General features: G+C 48.7%; 1 protein-coding gene across 1 annotated transcript in view; it reads right to left on the bottom strand.

The window, feature by feature from the left end:
• The window catches only part of LOC129821076 (NALCN channel auxiliary factor 1-like), a 364,314-nt gene that overhangs the window by 291,922 nt on the left and 48,237 nt on the right, over positions 1–24,155 (bottom strand). The gene's annotated exons all lie outside the window — the stretch shown is intronic.

The raw sequence follows: 24,155 nt of genomic DNA, 5'->3' as shown, positions 1-24,155 counted from the left end.
CAGAGAGAGAACCAGACAGCCATGTAGAGAGACAGATAGAAACAGACAGTCAAGTAGAGAGAGACAGAGAGAGAACCAGACAGCCATGTAGAGAGACAGAGAGAAACAGACAGCCATGTAGAGAGAGACAGAGAGAGAACCAGACAGCCATGTAGAGAGACAGATAGAAACAGACATCCATGTAGAGAGACAGAGAGAGAAACAGACAGTCATGTAGAGAGACAGAGAGAAACAGACAGTCATGTAGAGAGAGACAGAGAGAGAACCAGACAGCCATGTAGAGAGAGACAGAGAGAAACAGACAGTCATGTAGAGAGAGAGAGAAACAGACAGCCATGTAGAGAGAGACAGAGAGAAACAGACAGTCATGTAGAGAGACAGAGAGAAACAGACATCCATGTAGAGAGACATAGAAAAAAACAGACAGTCATGTAGAGAGAGACAGAGAGAAACAGACAGTCATGTAGAGAGACAGAGAGAAACAGACAGTCATGTAGAGAGAGAACCAGACAGCCATGTAGAGAGACAGAGAGAAACAGACAGTCATGTAGAGAGAGACAGAGAGAAACAGACAGTCATGTAGAGAGACAGAGAGAAACAGACAGCCATGTAGAGAGACAGAGAGAGAAACAGACAGTCATGTAGAGAGACAGAGAGAGAAACAGACAGTCATGTAGAGAGACAGAGAGAAACAGACAGTCATGTAGAGAGAGAACCAGACAGCCATGTAGAGAGACAGAGAGAAACAGACAGTCATGTAGAGAGAGACAGAGAGAAACAGACAGTCATGTAGAGAGACAGAGAGAAACAGACAGCCATGTAGAGAGACAGAGAGAGAAACAGACAGTCATGTAGAGAGACAGAGAGAGAAACAGACAGTCATGTAGAGAGACAGAGAGAGAAACAGACAGTCATGTAGAGAGACAGAGAGAAACAGACAGCCATACAGAGAGACAGAGAGAAACAGACAGTCATGTAGAGAGACAGAGAGAGAAATAGACAGCCATGTAGAGAGAGACAGAGAGAAACAGACAGTCATGTAGAGAGACAGAGAGAGAAATAGACAGCCATGTAGAGAGAGACAGAGAGAAACAGACAGTCATGTAGAGAGAGAGAGAAACAGACAGCCATGTAGAGAGAGACAGAGAGAGAACCAGACAGCCATGTAGAGAGACAGATAGAAACAGACATCCATGTAGAGAGACATAGAAAAAAACAGACAGTCATGTAGAGAGAGACAGAGAGAAACAGACAGTCATGTAGAGAGACAGAGAGAAACAGACATCCATGTAGAGAGACATAGAAAAAAACAGACAGTCATGTAGAGAGAGACAGAGAGAAACAGACAGTCATGTAGAGAGACAGAGAGAAACAGACAGTCATGTAGAGAGAGAACCAGACAGCCATGTAGAGAGACAGAGAGAAACAGACAGTCATGTAGAGAGACAGAGAGAAACAGACAGCCATGTAGAGAGACAGAGAGAGAAACAGACAGTCATGTAGAGAGACAGAGAGAGAACCAGACAGCCATGTAGAGAGACAGAGAGAAACAGACAGTCATGTCGAGAGACAGAGAGAAACAGACAGCCATGTAGAGAGACAGAGAGAAACAGACAGTCATGTAGAGAGACAGAGAGAAACAGACAGTCACGTAGAGAGAGAACCAGACAGCCATGTAGAGAGACAGAGAGAAACAGACAGTCATGTAGAGAGAGACAGAGAGAACCAGACAGTCATGTAGAGAGACAGCGAGAAACAGACAGCCATGTAGAGAGACAGAGAGAGAAACAGACAGTCATGTAGAGAGACAGAGAGAAACAGACAGTCATGTAGAGAGAGACAGAGAGAGAACCAGAAGGCCATGTAGAGAGAGACAGAGAGAAACAGACAGTCATGTAGAGAGAGAGAGAAACAGACAGCCATGTAGAGAGAGACAGAGAGAGAACCAGACAGCCATGTAGAGAGACAGATAGAAACAGACATCCATGTAGAGAGACATAGAAAAAAACAGACAGTCATGTAGAGAGAGACAGAGAGAAACAGACAGTCATGTAGAGAGACAGAGAGAAACAGACATCCATGTAGAGAGACATAGAAAAAAACAGACAGTCATGTAGAGAGAGACAGAGAGAAACAGACAGTCATGTAGAGAGACAGAGAGAAACAGACAGTCATGTAGAGAGAGAACCAGACAGCCATGTAGAGAGACAGAGAGAAACAGACAGTCATGTAGAGAGAGACAGAGAGAAACAGACAGTCATGTAGAGAGACAGAGAGAAACAGACAGCCATGTAGAGAGACAGAGAGAGAAACAGACAGTCATGTAGAGAGACAGAGAGAGAAACAGACAGTCATGTAGAGAGACAGAGAGAGAAACAGACAGTCATGTAGAGAGACAGAGAGAAACAGACAGTCATGTAGAGAGACAGAGAGAGAAACAGACAGTCATGTAGAGAGACAGAGAGAGAAACAGACAGTCATGTAGAGAGACAGAGAGAAAACAGACAGTCATGTAGAGAGACAGAGAGAGAAACAGACAGTCATGTAGAGAGACAGAGAGAGAAACAGACAGTCATGTAGAGAGACAGAGAGAGAAACAGACAGTCATGTAGAGAGAGACAGAGAGAAACAGACAGCCATACAGAGAGACAGAGAGAAACAGACAGTCATGTAGAGAGACAGAGAGAGAAATAGACAGCCATGTAGAGAGAGACAGAGAGAAACAGACAGTCATGTAGAGAGACAGAGAGAGAAATAGACAGCCATGTAGAGAGAGACAGAGAGAAACAGACAGTCATGTAGAGAGAGAGAGAAACAGACAGCCATGTAGAGAGAGACAGAGAGAGAACCAGACAGCCATGTAGAGAGACAGATAGAAACAGACATCCATGTAGAGAGACATAGAAAAAAACAGACAGTCATGTAGAGAGAGACAGAGAGAAACAGACAGTCATGTAGAGAGACAGAGAGAAACAGACATCCATGTAGAGAGACATAGAAAAAAACAGACAGTCATGTAGAGAGAGACAGAGAGAAACAGACAGTCATGTAGAGAGACAGAGAGAAACAGACAGTCATGTAGAGAGAGAACCAGACAGCCATGTAGAGAGACAGAGAGAAACAGACAGTCATGTAGAGAGAGACAGAGAGAAACAGACAGTCATGTAGAGAGACAGAGAGAAACAGACAGCCATGTAGAGAGACAGAGAGAGAAACAGACAGTCATGTAGAGAGACAGAGAGAGAAACAGACAGTCATGTAGAGAGACAGAGAGAGAAACAGACAGTCATGTAGAGAGACAGAGAGAAACAGACAGCCATACAGAGAGACAGAGAGAAACAGACAGTCATGTAGAGAGACAGAGAGAGAAATAGACAGCCATGTAGAGAGAGACAGAGAGAAACAGACAGTCATGTAGAGAGACAGAGAGAAACAGACAGTCATACAGAGAGAAACAGACAGTCATGTAGAGAGACAGAGAAACAGACAGCCATGTAGAGAGAGACAGAGAGAAACAGACAGTCATGTAGAGAGAGAGAGAAACAGACAGCCATGTAGAGAGACAGAGAGAAACAGACAGTCATGTAGAGAGACAGAGAGAAACAGACAGTCATGTTGAGAGAGACAGAGAGAAACAGACAGTCATGTAGAGAGACAGAGAGAAACAGACAGTCATGTAGAGAGACAGAGAGAAACAGACAGCCATGTAGAGAGACAGGGAGAAACAGACAGCCAGGTAGAGAGACAGAGAGAAACAGACAGCCATGTAGAGAGACAGAGAGAAACAGACAGTCATGTAGAGAGACAGGGAGAAACAGACAGTCATGTAGAGAGACAGAGAGAACCTGAATAACTGCCTGTCCGTCCACCCATTCAAGACCTCAACCCTTCTCCAACCTTCCAAGAGGTGTTATCATTATCAGTGTCAAAGATCTCTCTAAGGCCTTTGACACTGTGAGCAGGGAACTACTATGGGCATTCTACTCAAAATTGGCTGTCCAGACAAATGTGTCAACATCCTTTGCCAGTTCCATGATGGGATGACGGCTCAGGTGGCCATAGGAGGGCAAGAACCAGTGCTCTTTGGAGTAAGCATCGGTTTGATGCAGGGGGGTGCTGGCACCTGTCCTCTTTAACATCTTCCTCCTATGTGTCACCCAGCTTCTCCACAAGGAGCTTGAAGACAGCAGCGGTGTTGCGGTGGACTTCAGGCTGGATGGAAACCTATTCAACATCAGGCGGTTCCAAGCAGCCACCAAGGTTTTGACTGAGCGGGTTCTTGAGCTGCAGTATGCTGATGACTGTACTCCTGTGGCCCACACTCCAGAAGACCTTTAGTCCATCCTTGTAGCGGCTGTGAGGGTCTATGGCATTGAGGAGTACACCACATCAGTCACTGGCTTTATCAATAAGTGCATCGAGGACGTCGTCCCCACAGTGACTGTACGTACATACCCCAACCAGAAGCCATGGATTACAGGTAACATTCGCACTGAGCTAAATGGCAGAGCTGATGCTTTCAAGGTGCGGGACTCTAACCCGGAGCTTACAAGAAATCCTGCTATGCCCTCCGATGAACCATCAAACAGGCAAAGCGTCAATACAGGGCTAAGATTGAATCATACTACACCGGCTCCGACGCTCGTCTTATGTGGCAGGGCTTGCAAACTATTACAGACTATTACAGGCTTCTACTAAGGGAAGCACAGCTGCGAGCTGCCCAGTGACATGAGCCTACCAGACGAGCTAAATCAGTTCTATGCTTGCTTCGAGACAAGCAACACTGAGGCATGCATGAGAGCATCAGCTGTTCTGGACGACTGTGTGATCACGCTCTCCGTAGCCGATGTAGGTAAGACCTTTAAACCTGTTATGGCTGCACGCTGAATATTGAAAAAACTGGAAAATGTGTGCACATTTTCAAACGGCCTCCTAAGAAACTTTTTATTTTCCAATATGCATATATTTACTACTGTTGGATAGATAACAGTCTGTAGTTTCTAAAAAGGTTTGAATTGTTTCTCTAAGTCGAACAGAAATATTTTTACAGCCATTTTCCCAGCCGAATTGAGTTTCCCAAAATGCGATGTGTCTCTTTAAGACCTTCTCTATAAAAGGCCATTTGACTTGGGACCATAGGGACACGTCAGAGGCGTACGTCAGACTGTAATGCGGAAGTGAGAATTGAAAGGGGTCGAATATCTCGTCCCTGGACTGAATAACAGAACTTCTTGTGAGACCTGCGCAGTTAAAATAAAAATCCGGGCGCGAAGGATAATTTGATCTCGGCTTCTGGAACAAGGTAGATAACTTTGAATATGATGCCTGACTACGATATTATTTGCTACATGTCACAAAATCATCCTAAAGTAGGTTTTTTCAATATACTTTAATTATATTATTGCAATTTATTCTGGACTTTAGATGTGAAACGACGGAAGAATTTTTTGAAGAAACGCTTTCTGGCGCAGCAATGCTACCGTGCTAGCTAACCAAAGAGGGAAATCATTCGTTCTGGAACCCAACTAAAGACTCTACTGGACATTGGACCCCGTTACAACATTCTGATGGAGTACCAAGAAAGATAAGACCCAATTTGGGATGCTTTTTCATATATATGTCGAACTGTTGAATGCTAACGCTGCTAACTATGCTAGGCTAGCGCTTGACTAGAATCAATGCTGCCTTATGCTAGCTTATGATGTTAGCTAATATAACGATATATTGTGTTTTCGCTGTAAAACACTTCAAAAATCGGAAATGTTGTCTGTATTCACAAGATATCTGTCTTTCATTAGTTATCCACCATATGTTTTTCTGAAATGTTTTATGAGGTGTAATTAGTAGCCGACGTTGGTGTATGTATTTTCTCTGGCTACTCCCGGCTGGATTCAGACTGTAGCTATGTATTAGCATTTTTGGGTAGCATCAATGTAAAACAGATTTATAGCTAAAATATGCACTTTTTATGAACAAAACATAGATTTATTGTGTAACATGTTATATGACTGTCATCTGAGGTCGTTTTTTCTGGGCTCTTTAGGTTGGTTTTAGTTTATTTCGGTTGGTTGTGCATGCTACTTCAATCATAATTCATACTTCATAATCATAATTCATACGTGTCTGTCCACTTTTGTATTTGGTGGTGAGCTAACATAAATATATGTGGTGTTTTCTCTGTAAAACATTTAAAAAATCGGACATGTTGGCTGGATTGACAAGATGTTTATCTTTCAAATGCTGTATTGGACTTGTTAATGTGTAAAAGTTAAATATTTTTAAAAAATAGATTTTGAATTTCGCGCTCTGCAGCTGTTGTCATTTTCGGTCCGAGGTCGGGCTTGCACCCCAAACAGGTTAAACAGGTCAACACACACAAGGCTGGGAGGCCAGACGGATTACCAGGACGTGTGCTCCGGGCATGTGCTGACCAACTGGCAGGTGTCTTCACTGACATTTTCAACATGTCCCTGATTGAGTCTGTAATACCAACATGTATACCAACAATACCAACAATACCAAGAATACCAACAATACCAACAATACCAACATGTCAAGTAGACCACCATAGTCCCTGTGACCAAGAACACAAAGGCAACCTGCCTAAATGACTACAGACCCGTAGCACTCATGTCCGTAGCCATGAATTGCTTTTTTTTTATTTATTTTTTATTTTTTATTTAACCTTTATTTAACCAGGTAGGCAAATTGAGAACACGTTCTCATTTACAATTGCGACCTGGCCAAGATAAAGCAAAGCAGTTCGACACATACAACAACACATAGTTACACATGGAGTAAAAACAAACATATAGTCAATAATACAGTGAAAAAAAAAAAAAAAAGTCTATATACAATGTGAGCAAGTGAGGTGAGATAAGGGAGGTGAAGGCAAACAGATATATGTATAAATAAATAAAAATATAAAAAGGCCATGGAGGCGAAGTGAGTACAACACAGCAAGTAAAATAAAAACTAAAAAAAACACTGGAATGGTTGGTTTGCATTGGAAGAAAGTGCAAAGTAGAGACAGAAATAATGGGGTGCAAAGGAGCAAAATAAATTAATAAATAAATACAGTAGGTAAAGAGGTAGTTGTTTGGGCTAAATTGTAGATGGGTTATGTACACGTGCAGTAATCTATGAGCTGCTCTGACAGCTGGTGTTTAAAGCTAGTGAGGGAGATAGGTGTTTCCAGTTTCAGAGATTTTTGTAGTTTGTTCCAGTCATTGGCAGCAGAGAACTGGAAGGAGAGGCGTCCAAATGAACAATTGGTTTTGGGGGTGGCTAGAGAGATATACCTGCTGGAGCGCGTGCTACAGGTAGGTGCTGCTATGGTGACCAGCGAGCTGAGATAAGGGGGGACTTTACCTAGCAGGGTCTTGTAGATGACCTGGAACCAGTGGGTTTGGCGACGAGTATGAAGCGAGGGCCAGCCAACGAGAGTGTACAGGTCGCAGTGGTGGGTAGTATATGGGGCTTTGGTGACAAAACGGATGGCACTGTGATAGACTGCATCCAATTTATTGAGTAGGGTTTTGGAGGCTATTTTGTAAATGACATCACCGAAGTCGAGGATTGGTAGGATGGTCAGTTTTACAAGGGTATGTTTGGCAGCATGAGTAAAGGATGCTTTGTTGTGGAATAGGAAGCCAATTCTAGATTTGACTTTGGATTGGAGATGTTTGATGTGGGTCTGGAAGGAGAGTTTACAGTCTAACCAGACACCTAGGTATTTGTAGTTGTCCACATATTCTAAGTCAGAGCCGTCCAAAGTAGTGATGTTGGACAGGCGGGCTGGAGCAGGCAGCGATCGGTTGAAGAGCATGCATTTGGTTTTACTTGTATTTAAGAGCAGTTCGAGGCCACGGAAGGAGAGTTGTATGGCATTGAAGCTCGCCTGGAGGGTTGTTAACACAGTGTCAAAAGAAGGGCCAGAAGTATACAGAATAGTGTCGTCTGCGTAGAGGTGGATCAGAGAATCACCAGCAGCAAGAGCGACATCATTGATGTAAACAGAGAAGAGAGTCGGTCCAAGAATTGAACCCTGTGGCACCCCCATAGAGACTGCCAGAGGCCCGGACAACAGACCCTCCGATTTGATACACTGAACTCTATCAGAGAAGTAGTTGGTGAACCAGGCGAGGCAATCATTAGAGAAACCAAGGCTGTCGAGTCTGCCAATGAGGATGTGGTGATTGACAGAGTCAAAAGCCTTGGCCAGGTCAATGAATACGGCTGCACAGTATTGTTTCCTATCGATGGCGGTTACGATATCGTTTATGACCTTGAGCGTGGCTGAGGTGCACCCATGACCAGCTCTGAAACCAGATTGCATAGCGGAGAAGGTGTGGTGTGATTTGAAATGGTCGGTAATCTGTTTGTTGACTTGGCTTTCGAAGACCTTAGAAAGGCAGGGTAGGATAGATATAGGTCTGTAGCAGTTAGGGTCAAGGGTGTTCCCCCCTTTGAAGAGGGGGATAACCGCAGCTGCTTTCCAATCTTTGGGGATCTCAGACGACACGAAAGAGAGGTTGAAGAGGCTAGTAATAGGGGTGGCAACAATTTCAGCAGATAGTTTTAGAAAGAAAGGGTCCAGATTATCTAGCCCGGCTGATTTGTAAGGGTCCAGATTTTGCAGCTCATTAAGAACATCAGCTGACTGTATTTGGGAGAAAGAGAAATGGGGAAGGCTTGGGCGAGTAGCAGAGGGGAGGGCAGTGCTGTTGTCCGGGGTAGGGGTAGCCAGGTGGAAAGCATGGCCAGCCGTAGAAAAATGCTTGTTGAAATTCTCAATTATAGTGGATTTGTCGGTGGTGACAGTGTTTCCTATCTTCAGAGCGGTTGGAAGCTGGGAGGAGGTGTTCTTATTCTCCATGGACTTTACGGTGTCCCAGAACTTTTTTGAATTTGTGTTGCAGGAAGCAAATTTCTGCTTGAAAAAGCTAGCCTTGGCTGTTCTAACTGCCTGTGTATATTGGTTTCTGGCTTCCCTGAAAAGTTGCATATCACGGGGGCTGTTCGATGCTAATGCAGAACGCCATAGGATGTTTTTCTGTTGGTTAAGGGCAGTCAGGTCAGGAGAGAACCAAGGGCTATATCTGTTCCTGGTTCTAAATTTCTTGAATGGGGCATGCTTATTCAAGATGGTGAGGAAGGCATTTTTTAAAAATGACCAGGCATCCTCTACTGACGGGATGAGATCAATATCCTTCCAGGATACCCCGGCCAGGTCGATTAGGAAGGCCTGCTCGCTGAAGTGTTTCAGGGAGCGTTTGACAGTGATGAGTGGAGGTCGTTTGACCGCTGACCCATTACGGATGCAGGCAATGAGGCAGTGATCGCTGAGATCTTGGTTGAAAACAGCATAGGTGTATTTGGAGGGCAAGTTTGTTAGGATGATATCTATGAGGGTACCCGTGTTTACGGAATTGGGGTGGTACCTGGTAGGTTCATTGATAATTTGTGTGAGATTGAGGGCATCAAGCTTAGATTGTAGGGTGGCTGGGGTGTTGAGCATGTTCAAATTTAGGTCGCCTAGCAGCACGAGCTCTGAAGATAGATGGGGGGCAATCAGTTCACATATAGTGTCCAGAGCACAGCTGGGGGCAGAGGGTGGTCTATAGCAGGCGGCAACGGTGAGAGACTTGTTTTTAGAGAGGTGGATTTTTAAAAGTAGAAGTTCAAATTGTTTGGGAACAGACCTGGATAGTATAACAGAACTCTGCAGGCAGTCTTTGCAGTAGATTGCAACACCGCCCCCTTTGGCCGTTCTATCTTGTCTGAAAATATTGTAATTGGGGATAAAAATGTCTGAATTTTTGGTGGTCTTTCTAAGCCAGGATTCAGACACGGCTAAAACATCCGGGTTGGTAGAGTGTGCTAAAGCAGTGAACAAAACAAACTTAGGGAGGAGGCTTCTAATGTTAACATGCGTGAAGCCAAGGCTATTACGGTTACAGAAGTCATCAAAAGAGAGCGCCTGGGGAATAGGAGTGGAGCCAGGTACTGCAGGGCCTGGATTCACCTCTACATCACCAGAGGAACAGAGGAGAAGTAGGATAAGGGTACGGCTAAAAGCTATGAGAATTGGTCGCCTAGAGCTACTAGAGCAGAGAGTAAAAGGAAGTTTCTGGGGGCGATAAAATAGTTTAAAGGAATAATGTACAGACAAAGGTATGGTAGGATGTGAATACAGTGGAGGTAAACCTAGGTATTGAGTGATGATGAGAGAGATCTTGTCTCTAGAAACATCATTGAAACCAGGTGATGTCATCGCATATGTGGGTGGTGGAACTGAGAGGTTGGATATGGTATAGAGAGCAGGGCTAGAATCTCTACAGTGAAATAAGCCAATAAACACTAACCAGAACAGCAATGGACAAGGCATATTTACATTAAGGAGAGGCATGCTTAATCGAGTGATCAATAAGGGTCCAGTGAGTAGAGGTTGGTTGGGGTCGTGGCGATCCAGACAGCTGGCCGGGTATATGGCTATCGGTAGCAGCATAGGATGGAGGTCTGTTTGTAGATACCTCGTGCGTTTCCGTCGGTAGGTTCCGTGTAGTGGGGTTTTGTTCAGATAGCAGCCGATAAGACAGCTAACGATTAGCGGGCCTCAGATGAGCGTTCAGGTAACGTCGGGACGGAGGTGCCGGTTGGATAAATCCCTCGGGCAGATAACGTCGGCAGTCAGTCGTGAAGGCCCGGTGGGGTTCCGTATCTGCAGCAGCAACAAAAGAAACGGGTCCGGATGGTGATGGAACTCCTCAGCTGGCTAGCTCCAGCATGATTTGAGTTTGCTCCGGGGTCGACGTAAGCCAATAGTCACACGGTATGCAGCTAGCTAGCTGCGAAATCAAGGTGCAAGTGTCCAGAGCCTGCGGTTGGAATCCGGGGAAACTGAGAGAAAAAAAGTCCCGGAATGCTCTGGTCCGAGTCGCGTTGCACAAAAGTGCCGGTAGATTATCGAGCTAAAGGAATAGCTGATGACCGCAAAACGTGGGCAGCTGAAACACCAACGCTAGCCAGCAAACCGGCTAATTTCGGGGCAGCTACAGATTAGCTTCTGGCTAGCTATCGGAGTAGCTTCTGGTTAGCTTTCAGGCTAGCTTCTGAATTAGCCCCTGGCTATCTTCCACGATGGATTTTCAGATTGAGGTAAATAATACTTATTGTAATTGGTGAAGCGGGTTGCAGGAAAGCGTTTGCAGGAAAGCTTTTATAGTTGAATTCTTGGATAATAAAATAAATAAAAGATATGTGAAGAAAAGGTGTAAATATATATATATACAGGACACGACACGACAATACGGAAAAAGACGTCTGAACTGCTAAGCCACCTTGGCTTTGAAAGGTTGGTAATGGCTCACATCAACACCATTATCCCAGAAGCCCTAGACCAACTCCAATTTGCATACCACCCAAACAGATCCACAGATGATGCAATCTCTATTGCACTCCACACTGCCCTTTCCCATCTGGACAAAAGGAACACTTATGTGAGAATGCTGTTCATTGACTACAGCTCAGCGTTCAGCACCATAGTACCCTCAAAGCTCATCACTAAGCTAAGGATCCTGGGACTAAACACCTCCCTCTGCAACTGGATCCTTGACTTCCTGACGTGCCACCCCCAGGTGGTAAGGGTAGGTAGCAACACATCTGCCACGCTGATCTTCAACACTGGAGCTGTCACGACTTCCGCTGAAGTTGGCTCCCCTGCCTGTTCGGGCAGTCGTCACCGTCCTACTAGCCGCCACCGATCCCTTTTTCGTTTGTCTGTTTGTTTTGTCTTATTAGTTTCACCTGTGTTTCTGTTGTTTTCGTTTAATGAGCTTCCCTATATTTAGTAGGTAGACCCGCCCTTGTTTTGTGCGGGATTGTCTTTATTTTGTTACGTGTGTGCGTTTTGGGCAGAGGTGTATTTTCTTTCTTACACTTGACACCCTGTGGTTTTTGGGTTGTCACGTTGTATGTCCGCATCCTGTATTGTTGGGCTTATATATTTTGTGTGTGCCTTTAGTAAAGAGCACTATACCCCAGTGGAACTCTCTCTGCGTCTGATTCCTGCACCCACCTAGTCCCGCGTGACAGGAGCTCCACAGGGGTGCGTGCTTAGTCGCCTCCTGTACTCTCTGTTCACCCACGACTGCATGGCCAGGCACGACTCCAAAACCATCATTAAGTTTGCAGACAACACAACAGTGGTAGGCCTGATCACAGACAACGACGAGACAGCCTATAGGGAGGAGGTCAGAGACCTGGCCGTGTGGTGCCAGAATAACAACCTATCCCTCAACGTAGCCAAGACTAAGGAGATGATTGTGGACTATAGGAAAAGGAGGACCGAGCACGCCCCCATTCACATCGACAGGGCTGTAGTGAAGCAGGTTGAGAGCTTCAAGTTCCTCAGTGTCCACATCAACAACAAACTAGAATGGTCCAAACACACCAAGACAGTCGTGAAGAGGGCACGACAAAGCCTATTCCCCCTCAGGAAACTAAAAATATTTGGCATGGGTCCTAAGATCCTCAAAAGGGTCTACAGCTGCAACATCGAGAGCATCCTGACTGGTTGCATCACTGCCTGGTACGGCAATTGCTCGGCCTCTGACCGCAAGGCACTATAGAGGGTAGTGCGTACGACCCAGTACATCACTAGGGCTGCCATCCAGGACCTCTACACCAGGCGGTGTCAGAGGAAGGCCCTACCGCATGGCAAGCGGTACCGGAGTGCCACGTCTAGGACAAAAAGGCTTCTCAACAGTTTTACCCACAAGCCATATGACTCCTGAACAGGTAATCAAATTGCTACCCGGACTATTTGCATTGTGTGCCCCCCCAACCCCCCCAAACCCTATTTTTATGCTGCTGCTACTCTCTGTTTATCATATATGCATAGTCACTTTAACTATACATTCATGTACATACTACCTCAATTGGGCCGACCAACCAGTGCTCCCGCACATTGGCTAACCGGGCAATCTGCATTGTGTTAAGCCACCCACCGCCCACCAACCCCTCTTTTACGCTACTGCTACTCTCTGTTCATCATATATGCATAGTCACTTTAAACCATATCTACATATTACCTCAATCAGCCTGACTAACCGGTGTCTGTAGGTAGTCTTTTTACTGTTATTTTATTTCTTTACTTACCTATTGTTCACCTAACAGCTTTTTAGCACTATTGGTTAGAGCCTGTAAGTAAGCATTTCACTGTAAGGTCTACCTACATCTGTTGTATTCCACGCACGTGACAAATAAACTTTGATTTGATTTGATAGCAGGATGGAACTGTCTATCAACACCACTAAGACAGAGGTGGTCTGCCAATGGAGATCCAGTCCTCCACCCACCATGCCTGTCTTCACCATTGAACACAAATCCCTGCCAATAGTCCGGTCATTCAAATAAATCCCTTCCACATCTTCCTCTCCACTTCCTCCTCTCCACATCCTCCCTCCACATCCTCCTCTCCACTTCCTCCTCTCCACATCCTCCCTCCATATCCTCCTCTCCACATCCTCCCTCCATATCCTCCTCTCCACATCCTCCTCTCCACTTCCTCCTCTCCACATCTTCCTCTCCACATCTTCCTCTCCACTTCCTCCTCTCCACTTCCTCCTCTCCACCTCCTCCTCTCCACCTCCTCCCTCCACATCCTCCTCTCCACTTCCTCCTCTCCACATCCTCCTCTCCACTTCCTCCTCTCCACATCCTCCTCCCCACATCCTCCTCCCCACATCATCTCTCAACATCCTCCTCTCCTCATCCTCCTCTCCACAGCCTCCTCTCCACTTCCTCCTCTCCACTTCCTCCTCTCCACTTCCTACTCTCCACATCCTCGTCTCCACTTCCTCCTTTCCACATCTTCCTCTCCACTTCCTCCTCTCCACATCCTCCTCCCCAAATCATCTCTCCACATCCTCCTCCCCAAATCATCTCTCCACATCCTCCTCTCCACTTCCTCCTCTCCACTTCCTCCTCTCCACATCCTCCTCTCCACATCCTCCTCTCCACTTCCTCCTCTCCACATCCGCCTCTCCACTTCCTCCTCTCCACTTCCTCCTCTCCACTTCCTCCTCTCAACATCCTCCTCTCCACATCCTCCCTCCATATCCTCCTCTCCTCTTCCTCCTCCACCACCTCCTCTCCACATCCGCCCTCCATATCCTCCTCTCCACTTCCTCCTCTCCACATCCTCCTCTCCACTTCCTCCTCTCCACATCTTCCTCTCCACTTCCTCCTCTCCACCTCCTCCTCTCCACCTACTCCTCTCCACCTCCTCCCTCCACATCCTCCTCTCCACTTCCTCCTCTCCACATCCTCCTCTCCACTTCCTCCTCTCCACTTCCTCCTCCCCACATCCTCCTCCCCACATCATCTCTCAACATCCTCCTCTCCACAGCCTCCTCTCCACAGCCTCCTCTCCACTTCCTCCTCTCCACTTCCTTCTCTCCTCATCCTCGTCTCCACTTCCTCCTCTCCATATCTTCCTCTCCACTTCCTCCTCTCCACATCCTCCTCCCCAAATCATCTCTCCACATCCTCCTCCCCAAATCATCTCTCCACATCCTCCTCTCCACTTCCTCCTCTCCACATCCTCCTCTCCACTTCCTCCTCTCCACATCCTCCTCTCCACATCCTCCTCTCCACTTCCTCCTCTCCACATCCGCCTCTCCACTTCCTCCTCTCCACTTCCTCCTCTCCACTTCCTCCTCTCAACATCCTCCTCTCCACATCCTCCTCTCCACATCCTCCCTCCATATCCTCCTCTCCACATCCTCCTCTCCACATTCTCCTCTCCACATCCTCCTCTCCACATCATCTCTCCACATCCTGCTCTCCACATCCTCTCTCCACATCCTCCTCTCCACTTCCTCCTCTCCACATCCTCCTCTCCACTTCCTCCTCTCCACATCCTCCACATCCTCCTCTCCACATCCTCCCTCCCCATCCTCCCTCCTCATCCTCTCCACATCCTCCTCTCCACATCATCTCTCCACATCCTCCTCTCCACATCCTCCTCTCCACATCCTCCTCTCCACATCCTCCTCTCCACATCCTCCTCTCCACATCCTCCTCTCCACATCCTCCTCCCCACATCCTCCTCCCCACATCCTCCTCCGCACATCATCTCTACACATACTCCTCTCTTTACATCCTCCTCTCCACTTCCTCCTCTCCACTTCCTCCTCTCCACATCCTCGTCTTCACATCCTCGTCTCCACATCCTCGTCTCCACTTCCTCCTCTCCACATCTTTCTCTCCACTTCCTCCTCTCCACATACTCCTCTCCACATCCTCCTCCCCACATCATCTCTCCACATCCTCCTTTCCACTTCCTCCTCTCCACTTCCTCCTCTCCACTTCCTCCTCTCCATATCCTCCTCTCCACATCCTCCTCTCCACTTCCTCCTCTCCACATCCGCCTCTCCACATCCTCCTCTCCACATCCTCCTCTCCACTTCCTCCTCTCCACATCCTCCTCTCCACATCCTCCTCTCCACATCCTCCTCTCCACATCCTCCTCTCCACATCATCTCTCCACATCCTCCTCTTCACATCCTCTCTCCACATCCTCCTCTTCACTTCCTCCTCTCCACATCCTCCACATCCTCCTCTCCACATCCTCCCTCCCCAACCTCCCTCCTCATCCTCCTCTCAACAACCTCCCTCCTCATCCTCCCTAAACATCCGCTCTCCTCATCCTCCCTCCACATCCTCCTCTCCTCATCCTCCTCTCCTCTCCACATCCTCTTCTCCACATCCTCCCTCCACATCCGCCTCTCCACATCCTCCTCTCCACCACCTCCTCTCCACTTCCTCCTCTCCACATCCTCCTCTCCACATCCTCCTCACTTCCTACTCTCCACATCCTCCTCTCCACATCATCTCTCCACATCCTCCTCTCCACATCCTCTCTCCACATCCTCCTCTTCACTTCCTCCTCTCCACATCCTCCACATCCTCCTCTCCACATCCTCCCTCCCCAACCTCCCTCCTCATCCTCCTCTCAACAACCTCCCTCCTCATCCTCCCTAAACATCCGCTCTCCTCATCCTCCCTCCACATCCTCCTCTCCTCATCCTCCTCTCCTCTCCACATCCTCTTCTCCACATCCTCCCTCCACATCCTCCTCTCCACCTCCTCCTCTCCACATCCTCCTCTCCACTTCCGCCTCTCAACATCCTCCTCTCCACATCCTCCTCTCCACATCCTCCTCTCCACATCCTCCTCTCCACATCCTCCTCTCCTCATCCTCCTCTCAACATCCTCCTCTCAACATCCTCCCTCAACATCCCCCTCTCCACATCCTCCTCTCCTCATCCTCCGCTCCACATCCTCCTCCTCACATCCTCCCTCCACATCCTCCTCTCCACATCCTCCTCTCCACATCCTCCTCTCCACTTCCTCCTCTCCACATTCTCCTCTCCACTACCTCCTCTCCACATCATCCTCTCCACTTCCTCCTCTCCACATCCTCCTCTCCACATCCTCCTCTCCACTTCCTCCTCTCCACATCATCCTCTCCACATCCTCCTCTCCACATCCTCCTCTCCACTTTCTCCTCTCCACATCCTCCTCTCCACTTACTCCTCTCCACATCCTCCTCTCCTCATCCTCCTCTCAACATCCTTCTCTCCACATCCTCCCTCCACATCCTCCTTTCCACTTCCTCCTCTCCACATCCTCCTCTCCACATCCTCCTCTCAACATCCTCTTCTCCACCTCCTCCTCTCAACATCCTCCTCTACACATCCTCCCTCCACATCCTCCTTATCACTTCCTCCTCTCCACATCATCCTCTCCACTTCCTCCTCTCCTCCTCCTCTCAACATCCTCTTCTCCACCTCCTCCTCTCAACATCCTCTTCTCCACTTCCTCCTCTCCACTTCCTCCTCTCACATCCTCCTCTCCACATCCTCCTCTCCACATCCTCCTCTCCACATCCTCCTCTCCACATCCGCCTCTCCACATCCGCCTCTCCACTTCCTCCTCTCCACATCCTCCTCTCCACATCCTCCTCTCCACTTCCTCCTCTGCACATCCTCCCTCCATATTCTCCTCTCCACATCCTCCTCTCCACATCATCTCTCCACATCCTCCTCTCCACATCCTCTCTCCACATCCTCCTCTTCACTTCCTCCTCTCCACATCCTCAAAATCCTCCTCTCCACATCCTCCCTCCCCATCCTCCCTCCTCATCCTCCTCTCAACAACCTCCCTCCTCATCCTCCCTAAACATCCGCCCTCCTCATCCTCCCTCCACATCCTCCTCTCCTCTCCACATCCTCTTCTCCACATCCTCCATCCACATGCTCCTCTCCACATCCTCCTCTCCACTTCCTCCTCTCAACATCCTCCTCTCAACATCCTCCTCTCCACATCCTCCTCTCCACATCCTCCTCTCCTCATCCTCCTCTCCCCATCCTCCTCTCAACATCCTCCTCTCCACATCCTCCCTCAACATCCCCCTCTCCACATCCTCACTCAACATCCTCCTCTCCTCATCCTCCTCTCCACTTCCTCCTCTCCTCATCCTCCTCTCCTCATCCTCCTCTCCTCATCCTCCTCTCAACATCCTCCTCTCCACATCCTCTTCTCCACATCCTCCCTCAACATCCTCCTCTCCTCTTCCTCCTCTCCACATCCTCCTCTCCACATCCTCCTCTCCACATCCTCCTCTCCTCATCCTCCCTCCACATCCTCCTCTCCTCATCCTCATCTCAACATCCTCCTTCCTCATCCTCCTCTCCACATCCTCCCTCCACATCCTCCTCTCCTCATCCTCCTCTCCACATCCTCCTCACATCCTCCCTCAACATCCTCCTCTCCTCCTAATCCTCTCCACTTCCTTCTCCACTTCCTCCTCTCCACATCCACCCTCCACTTCCTCCTCTCCACTTCCACCTCTCCACTTCCTCCTCTCCACATCCTCCTCTCCACATCCTACTCTCCAAATCATCTCTCCACATCATCTCTCCACTTCCTTCCTCTGCACATACTCCTCTCCACATCCTCCTCTCCACATCGTCCTCTCCACTTCCTCCTCTCCACATCCTCCTCTCCACATCCTCCTCTCCACATCCTCTCTCCACATCCTCCCTCCACATCCTCCCACAACATCCTCCTCTCCACTTCCTCCTCTCCACATCCTCCACATCCTCCTCTCCACATCCTCCCTCCCCATCCTCCCTCCTCATTCTCCCTCCTCATCCTCCCTCCCCATCCTCCATCCTCATCCTACTCTCAAAATCCTCCCTCCTCATCCTCCCTCAACATCCGCCCTCCTCATCCTCCCTCCACATCCTCCTCTCCACATCCTCCTCTCCTCATCCTCCTCTCCTCATCCTCCTCTCCTCATCCTCCTCTCCTCATCCTCCTCTCCACATCCTCCTCTCCACATCCTCCCTCAACATCCTCCTCTCCTCTTCCTCCTCTCCTCATCCTCCTCTCCACATACTCCTCTCCACATCCTCCTCTCCTCATCCTCCCTCCACATCCTCCTCTCCTCATCCTCATCTCAACATCCTCCTTCCACATCCTCCTCTCCTCATCCTCCTCTCCACATCCTCCCTCCACATCATCCTCTACTCATCCTCCTCATCACATCCTCCTCTCCACATCCTCCTCTCCACATCCTACTCTCCACATCATCTCTCCACATCATCTCTCCACATCATCTCTCCACTTCCTTCCTCTCCACATACTCCTCTCCACATCCTACTCTCCACATCCTACTCTCCACATCCTCCTCTCCACATCCTCCTCTCCACATCCTCCTCTTCACATCCTCCTCTCCACTTCCTCCTCTCCACATCTTCCTCTCCACATCCTCCTCTCCACTTCCTCCTCTCCACATCCACCTCTCAACATCATCTCTCCACATCCTCCTCACCACATCCTCTCTCCACATCCTCCCTCCACATCCTCCCACAACATCCTCCTCTCCACTTCCTCCTCCTCACATCCTCCACATCCTCCTCTCCACATCCTCCCTCCCCATCCTCCCTCCTCATTCTCCCTCCTCATCCTCCCTCCCCATCCTCCATCCTCATCCTCCTCTCAAAATCCTCCCTCCTCATCCTCCCTCAACATCCGCCCTCCTCATCCTCCCTCCACATCCTCCTCTCCTCATCCTCCTCTCCACTTCCTCCTCTCCTCATCCTCCTCTCCTCATCCTCCTCTCTACATCCTCCTCTCCACATCCTCCTCTCCACATCCTCCTCTCCACATCCTCCCTCAACATCCTCCTCTCCACATCCTCCTCTCCATATCCTCCTCTCCACATCCTCCTCTCCACATCCTCCTCTCCTCATCCTCATCTCAACATCCTCCTCTCCACATCCTCCTCTCCACATCCTCCCTCCACATCCTCCTCTCACATCCTCCCTCCACATCCTCCCTCCACATCCTCCCTCAACATACTCCCTCCACATCCTCCCTCAACATCCTCCCTCCACATCCTCCTCTCCTCATCCTCCTCTCAACATCCTCCCTCCTCATCCTCCCTCCACATCCTCCTCTCAACATCCTCCCTCCACATCCTCCTCTCCTCATCCTCCCTCCATATCCTCCTCTCCTCATCCTCCTCTCAACATCCTCCTTCCACATCCTCCTCCACACATCCTATCTCCACATCCTCCCTCCTCATCCTCCTCTCAACATCCTCCCTCCTCATCCTCCCTCAACATCCTCCCTCCACATCCTCCTCTCCACATCCTACTCTCCACATCATCTCTCCACATCATCTCTCCACTTCCTTCCTCTCCACATACTCCTCTCCACATCCTCCTCTCCACATCCTACTCTCCACTTCCTCCTCTCCACATCCTCCTCTCCACATCCTCCTCTCCACATCCTCCTCTCCACATCTTCCTCTCCACATCCTCCTCTCCACATCCTCCTCTCCACTTCCTCCTCTCCACATCCTCCTCTCAACATCATCTCTCCACATCCTCCTCTCCACATCCTCTCTCCACATCCTCCCACAACATCCTCCTCTCCACTTCCTCCTCCTCACATCCTCCACATCCTCCTCTCCACATCCTCCCTCCCCATCCTCCCTCCTCATTCTCCCTCCTCATCCTCCCTCCCCATCCTCCATCCTCATCCTCCTCTCAAAATCCTCCCTCCTCATCCTCCCTCAACATCCGCCCTCCTCATCCTCCCTCCACATCCTCCTCTCCTCATCCTCCTCTCCACTTCCTCCTCTCCTCATCCTCCTCTCCTCATCCTCCTCTCTACATCCTCCTCTCCACATCCTCCTCTCCACATCCTCCCTCAACATCCTCCTCTCCACATCCTCCTCTCCACATCCTCCTCTCCACATCCTCCTCTCCACATCCTCCTCTCCACATCCTCCTCTCCACATCCTCCTCTCAACATCCTCCTCTCCACATCCTCCTCTCCACATCCTCCTCTCCACATCCTCCCTCCACATCCTCCTCTCACATCCTCCCTCCACATCCTCCCTCCATATCCTCCCTCCACATCCTCCCTCAACATCCTCCCTCCACATCCTCCTCTCCTCATCCTCCTCTCAACATCCTCCCTCCTCATCCTCCCTCCACATCCTCCTCTCAACATCCTCCCTCCACATCCTCCTCTCCTCATCCTCCCTCCATATCCTCCTCTCCTCATCCTCCTCTCAACATCCTCCTTCCACATCCTCCTTCCACATCCTCCTCCACACATCCTCCCTCCTCATCCTCCTCTCAACATCCTTCCTCCTCATCCTCCCTCAACATCCTCCCTCCACATCCTCCTCTCTACATCCTCCCTCCACATCCTCCTCTCCTCATCCTCCTCTCAACATCCTCCCTCCTCATCCTCCCTCCACATCCTCCCTCCACATCCTCCTCTCAACATCCTCCCTCCTCATCCTCCTCTCCACATCATCTCTCCACATCCTCCTCTCAACATCCTCCCTCCACATCCTCCTCTCAACATCCTCCCTCCTCATCCTCCCTATACATCCTCCCTCCTCATCCTCCTCTCAACATCCTCTCCACATCCTCCTCTCCTCATCCTCCTCTCAACATCCTCCCTCCTCATCCTCGTCTCCACATCATCTCTCCACATCCTCCTCTCCACATCATCTCTCCACATCCTCCTCTCAACATCCTCCCTCCCCATCCTCCCTCCACATCCTCCTCTCCTCATCCTCCTCTCAACATCCTCCCTCCTCATCCTCCCTCCACATCCTCCTCTCCAAATCCTCCCTCCACATCCTCCTCTCCTCATCCTCCTCTCAACATCCTCCCTCCTCATCCTCCCTCCCTTCACATCCTCCTCTCAACATCATCCCTCCTCATCCTCCCTCCACATCCTTCTCTCCAAATCCTCCCTCCTCATCCTCCTCTCCTCATCCTCCTCTCAACATCCTCCCTCCTCATCCTCCCTCCCTTCACATCCTCCTCTCACATCCTCCCTCCTCATCCTCCCTCCACATCCTCCTCTCAACATCCTTCCTCCTCATCCTCCCTCCACATCCTCCTCTCCAAATCCTCCCTCCACATCCTCCTCTCCACATCCTCCTCTCAACGTCCTCCCTCCTCATCCTCCCTCAACATCCTCCTCTCCTCATCCTCCTCTCAACATCCTCCTCTCCTCATCCTCCTCTCCACATCATCTCTCCACATCCTCCTCTCAACATCCTCCCTCCACATCCTCCTCTCCTCATCCTCCTCTCAACATCCTCCCTCCTCATCCTCCCTCCACATCCTCCCTCCAAATCCTCCCTCCACATCCTCCCTTTTCGTATTTTCCACACCACATCCTCCTCTCCACATCCTCCTCTCCACCCTCTTTGAGGAGGGACACACACACACACACACACACACACACACACACACACACACACACACACACACACACAACCTCCTAAAATACAGAGTAAGCCAATCTGTCCTTGTCTCAGGTCTGACACAAACACACTCATACCCAGAAGCTATCACAGAAAGTATTCAGCATAAGAAGTGGTTGACTGCTTCTGTTCTCTTGGAATAAATCTGGGTATAATCCATCTGTAAAATGAGACTCCACCTCCCGTCTGTCTCCCCTCTCCCCAACCAAAAGACCAGCACTCATTCAATGCGCAACCACATTTGATGTTTTCTGGGAGCAGGCCCTGCAGCGAGGGTTCCAGGTGGAACCTCAGAGGGCTGAAGGGAGAGGAAGAGGGGATGTGAGGGGTAAATCCTTTAATAAAGAGGAGGGCTGGAGAACAGTTTATTCTGCTGAGAGACCACACAAGAGGATTAGACCTACAGAGAGACAGGGACAAAGAGAGGGAGACGGGAGAAGGGATGGAGAGAGGAGGAGAGAAAGCAGAGAGAGGAGAGGAAGAAAGTAGATATAATGGGATGTGAGAGAGTGAATGAGAAACAGAGAGAGGTTGAAAGGAGAGGGATATAGAAAGAGAGTGAAGAAGAGAGCGAGAGAGAGAGAGAGATGGATAGAAAGGGTGTTCGATGGAATGATGTACAGTGCATTCGGAAAGTATTCAGACCCCTTGACTTTTTCCAAATTTGGTACGTTACAGCCTTATTCTAAAATATATATTTTTTAAACCCCTCATCAATCTACACACAATACCCCATAATGACAAAGTGAAAATAGGTTTTCGTAGAATATCCTTGAGATATTTCTACAACTTGATTGGAGTCCACCTGTGGTAAATTCAATTGATTGGACATGATTTGGAAAGGCACACACCTGTCTATATAAGGTCCCACTGTTGACAGTGCATGTCAGAGCAAAAACCAAGCCATGAGGTCGAAGGAATTGTTCGTAGAGCTCCGAGACAGGATTGTGTCGAAGCACAGATCTGGGGAAGGGTACCACAAAATGTGTACAGCATTGAAGGTCCCCAAAAACACAGTGACCTCCATCATTCCTAAATGAAAGAAGTTTGGAACCACCAAGACACTTCCTAGAGCTGGCCGCCCGGCCAAACTGAACAATCAGGGGAAAAGGGCCTTGGTCAGGGAGGTGAACCCGATGGTCACTTTGACAGAGCTTCAGAGTTCCTCTGTGGAGATGGAAGAACCTTCCAGAAGGACAACAATCTCTGAAGCGCTCCACTAATCAGGCCTTTGTGGTAGAGTGGCAAGACGGAAGCCACTCCTTAGTAAAAGGCACATAACAGCCCGCTTGGAGTTTGCCAAAAGGCACCTAAAGGATTCTCAGACCATGAGAAACAAGATTCTTATGTCTGATGAAACCAAGACTTTGACCAGAATGTCAAGCGTCACATCTGGAGGAAACGTAGCACTCTCCCTATGGTGAAGCATGGTGGCGGCAGCAGCATTGAATACGGATCAGGTAGAGTTCAATGGAAAGAGTGAATAAAGTCTTAGGTATGTTGGCCTCCATCCTACAGGTGTTGATACGTTTTACTGATGTCTAAAGATGTGCAGCTCAGTTTCACTTTAATCCTCAATGTCTCCCCACTGGGCAAAAACTTTAATCCTCAACGTCTCCCCACTGGGCAAAAACTTTAATCCTCAATGTCTCCCCACTGGGCAAAAACTTTAATCCTCAATGTCTCCCCACTGGGCAAAAACTTTAATCCTCAATGTCTCCCCACTGGGCAAAAACTTTAATCCTCAATGTCTCCCCACTGGGCAAAAACTTTAATCCTCAATGTCTCCCCACTGGGCAAAAACTTTAATCCTCAATGTCTCCCCACTGGGCAAAAACTTTAATCCTCAATGTCTCCCCACTGGGCAAAAACTTTAATCCTCAATGTCTCCCCACTGGGCAAAAAACTTTAATCCTCAATGTCTCCCCACTGAGCAAAAACTTTAATCCTCAATGTCTCCCCACTGGGCAAAAACTTTAATCCTCAATGTCTCCCCACTGGGAAAAAACTTTAATCCTCAATGTCTCTCCACTGGGCAAAAACTGGTTGAATCAACCTTGTTTCCACGTCATTTCAATGATCCCGTCATTTGTGATAACATTGAATCAACGTGGAAAACCAAATGGATTTGCAAAAAATCATCAACGTAATGGAATTTTGCAATTTTTTCAGTCAACTTTTAACCTAAATCCAATGACAGAGTGACAGATATTTTTAATTTCACGTTAGTTGACAACTGTACCAAATGTAACTCAAAACTAGACATTGAAGTGACATC

The sequence above is a fragment of the Salvelinus fontinalis genome, chromosome 23, assembly GCF_029448725.1.
Source record: "Salvelinus fontinalis isolate EN_2023a chromosome 23, ASM2944872v1, whole genome shotgun sequence".
Classification (NCBI taxonomy): Eukaryota; Metazoa; Chordata; class Actinopteri; order Salmoniformes; family Salmonidae; genus Salvelinus; species Salvelinus fontinalis.
This window is presented reverse-complemented; position numbering and strand designations above follow the sequence as displayed.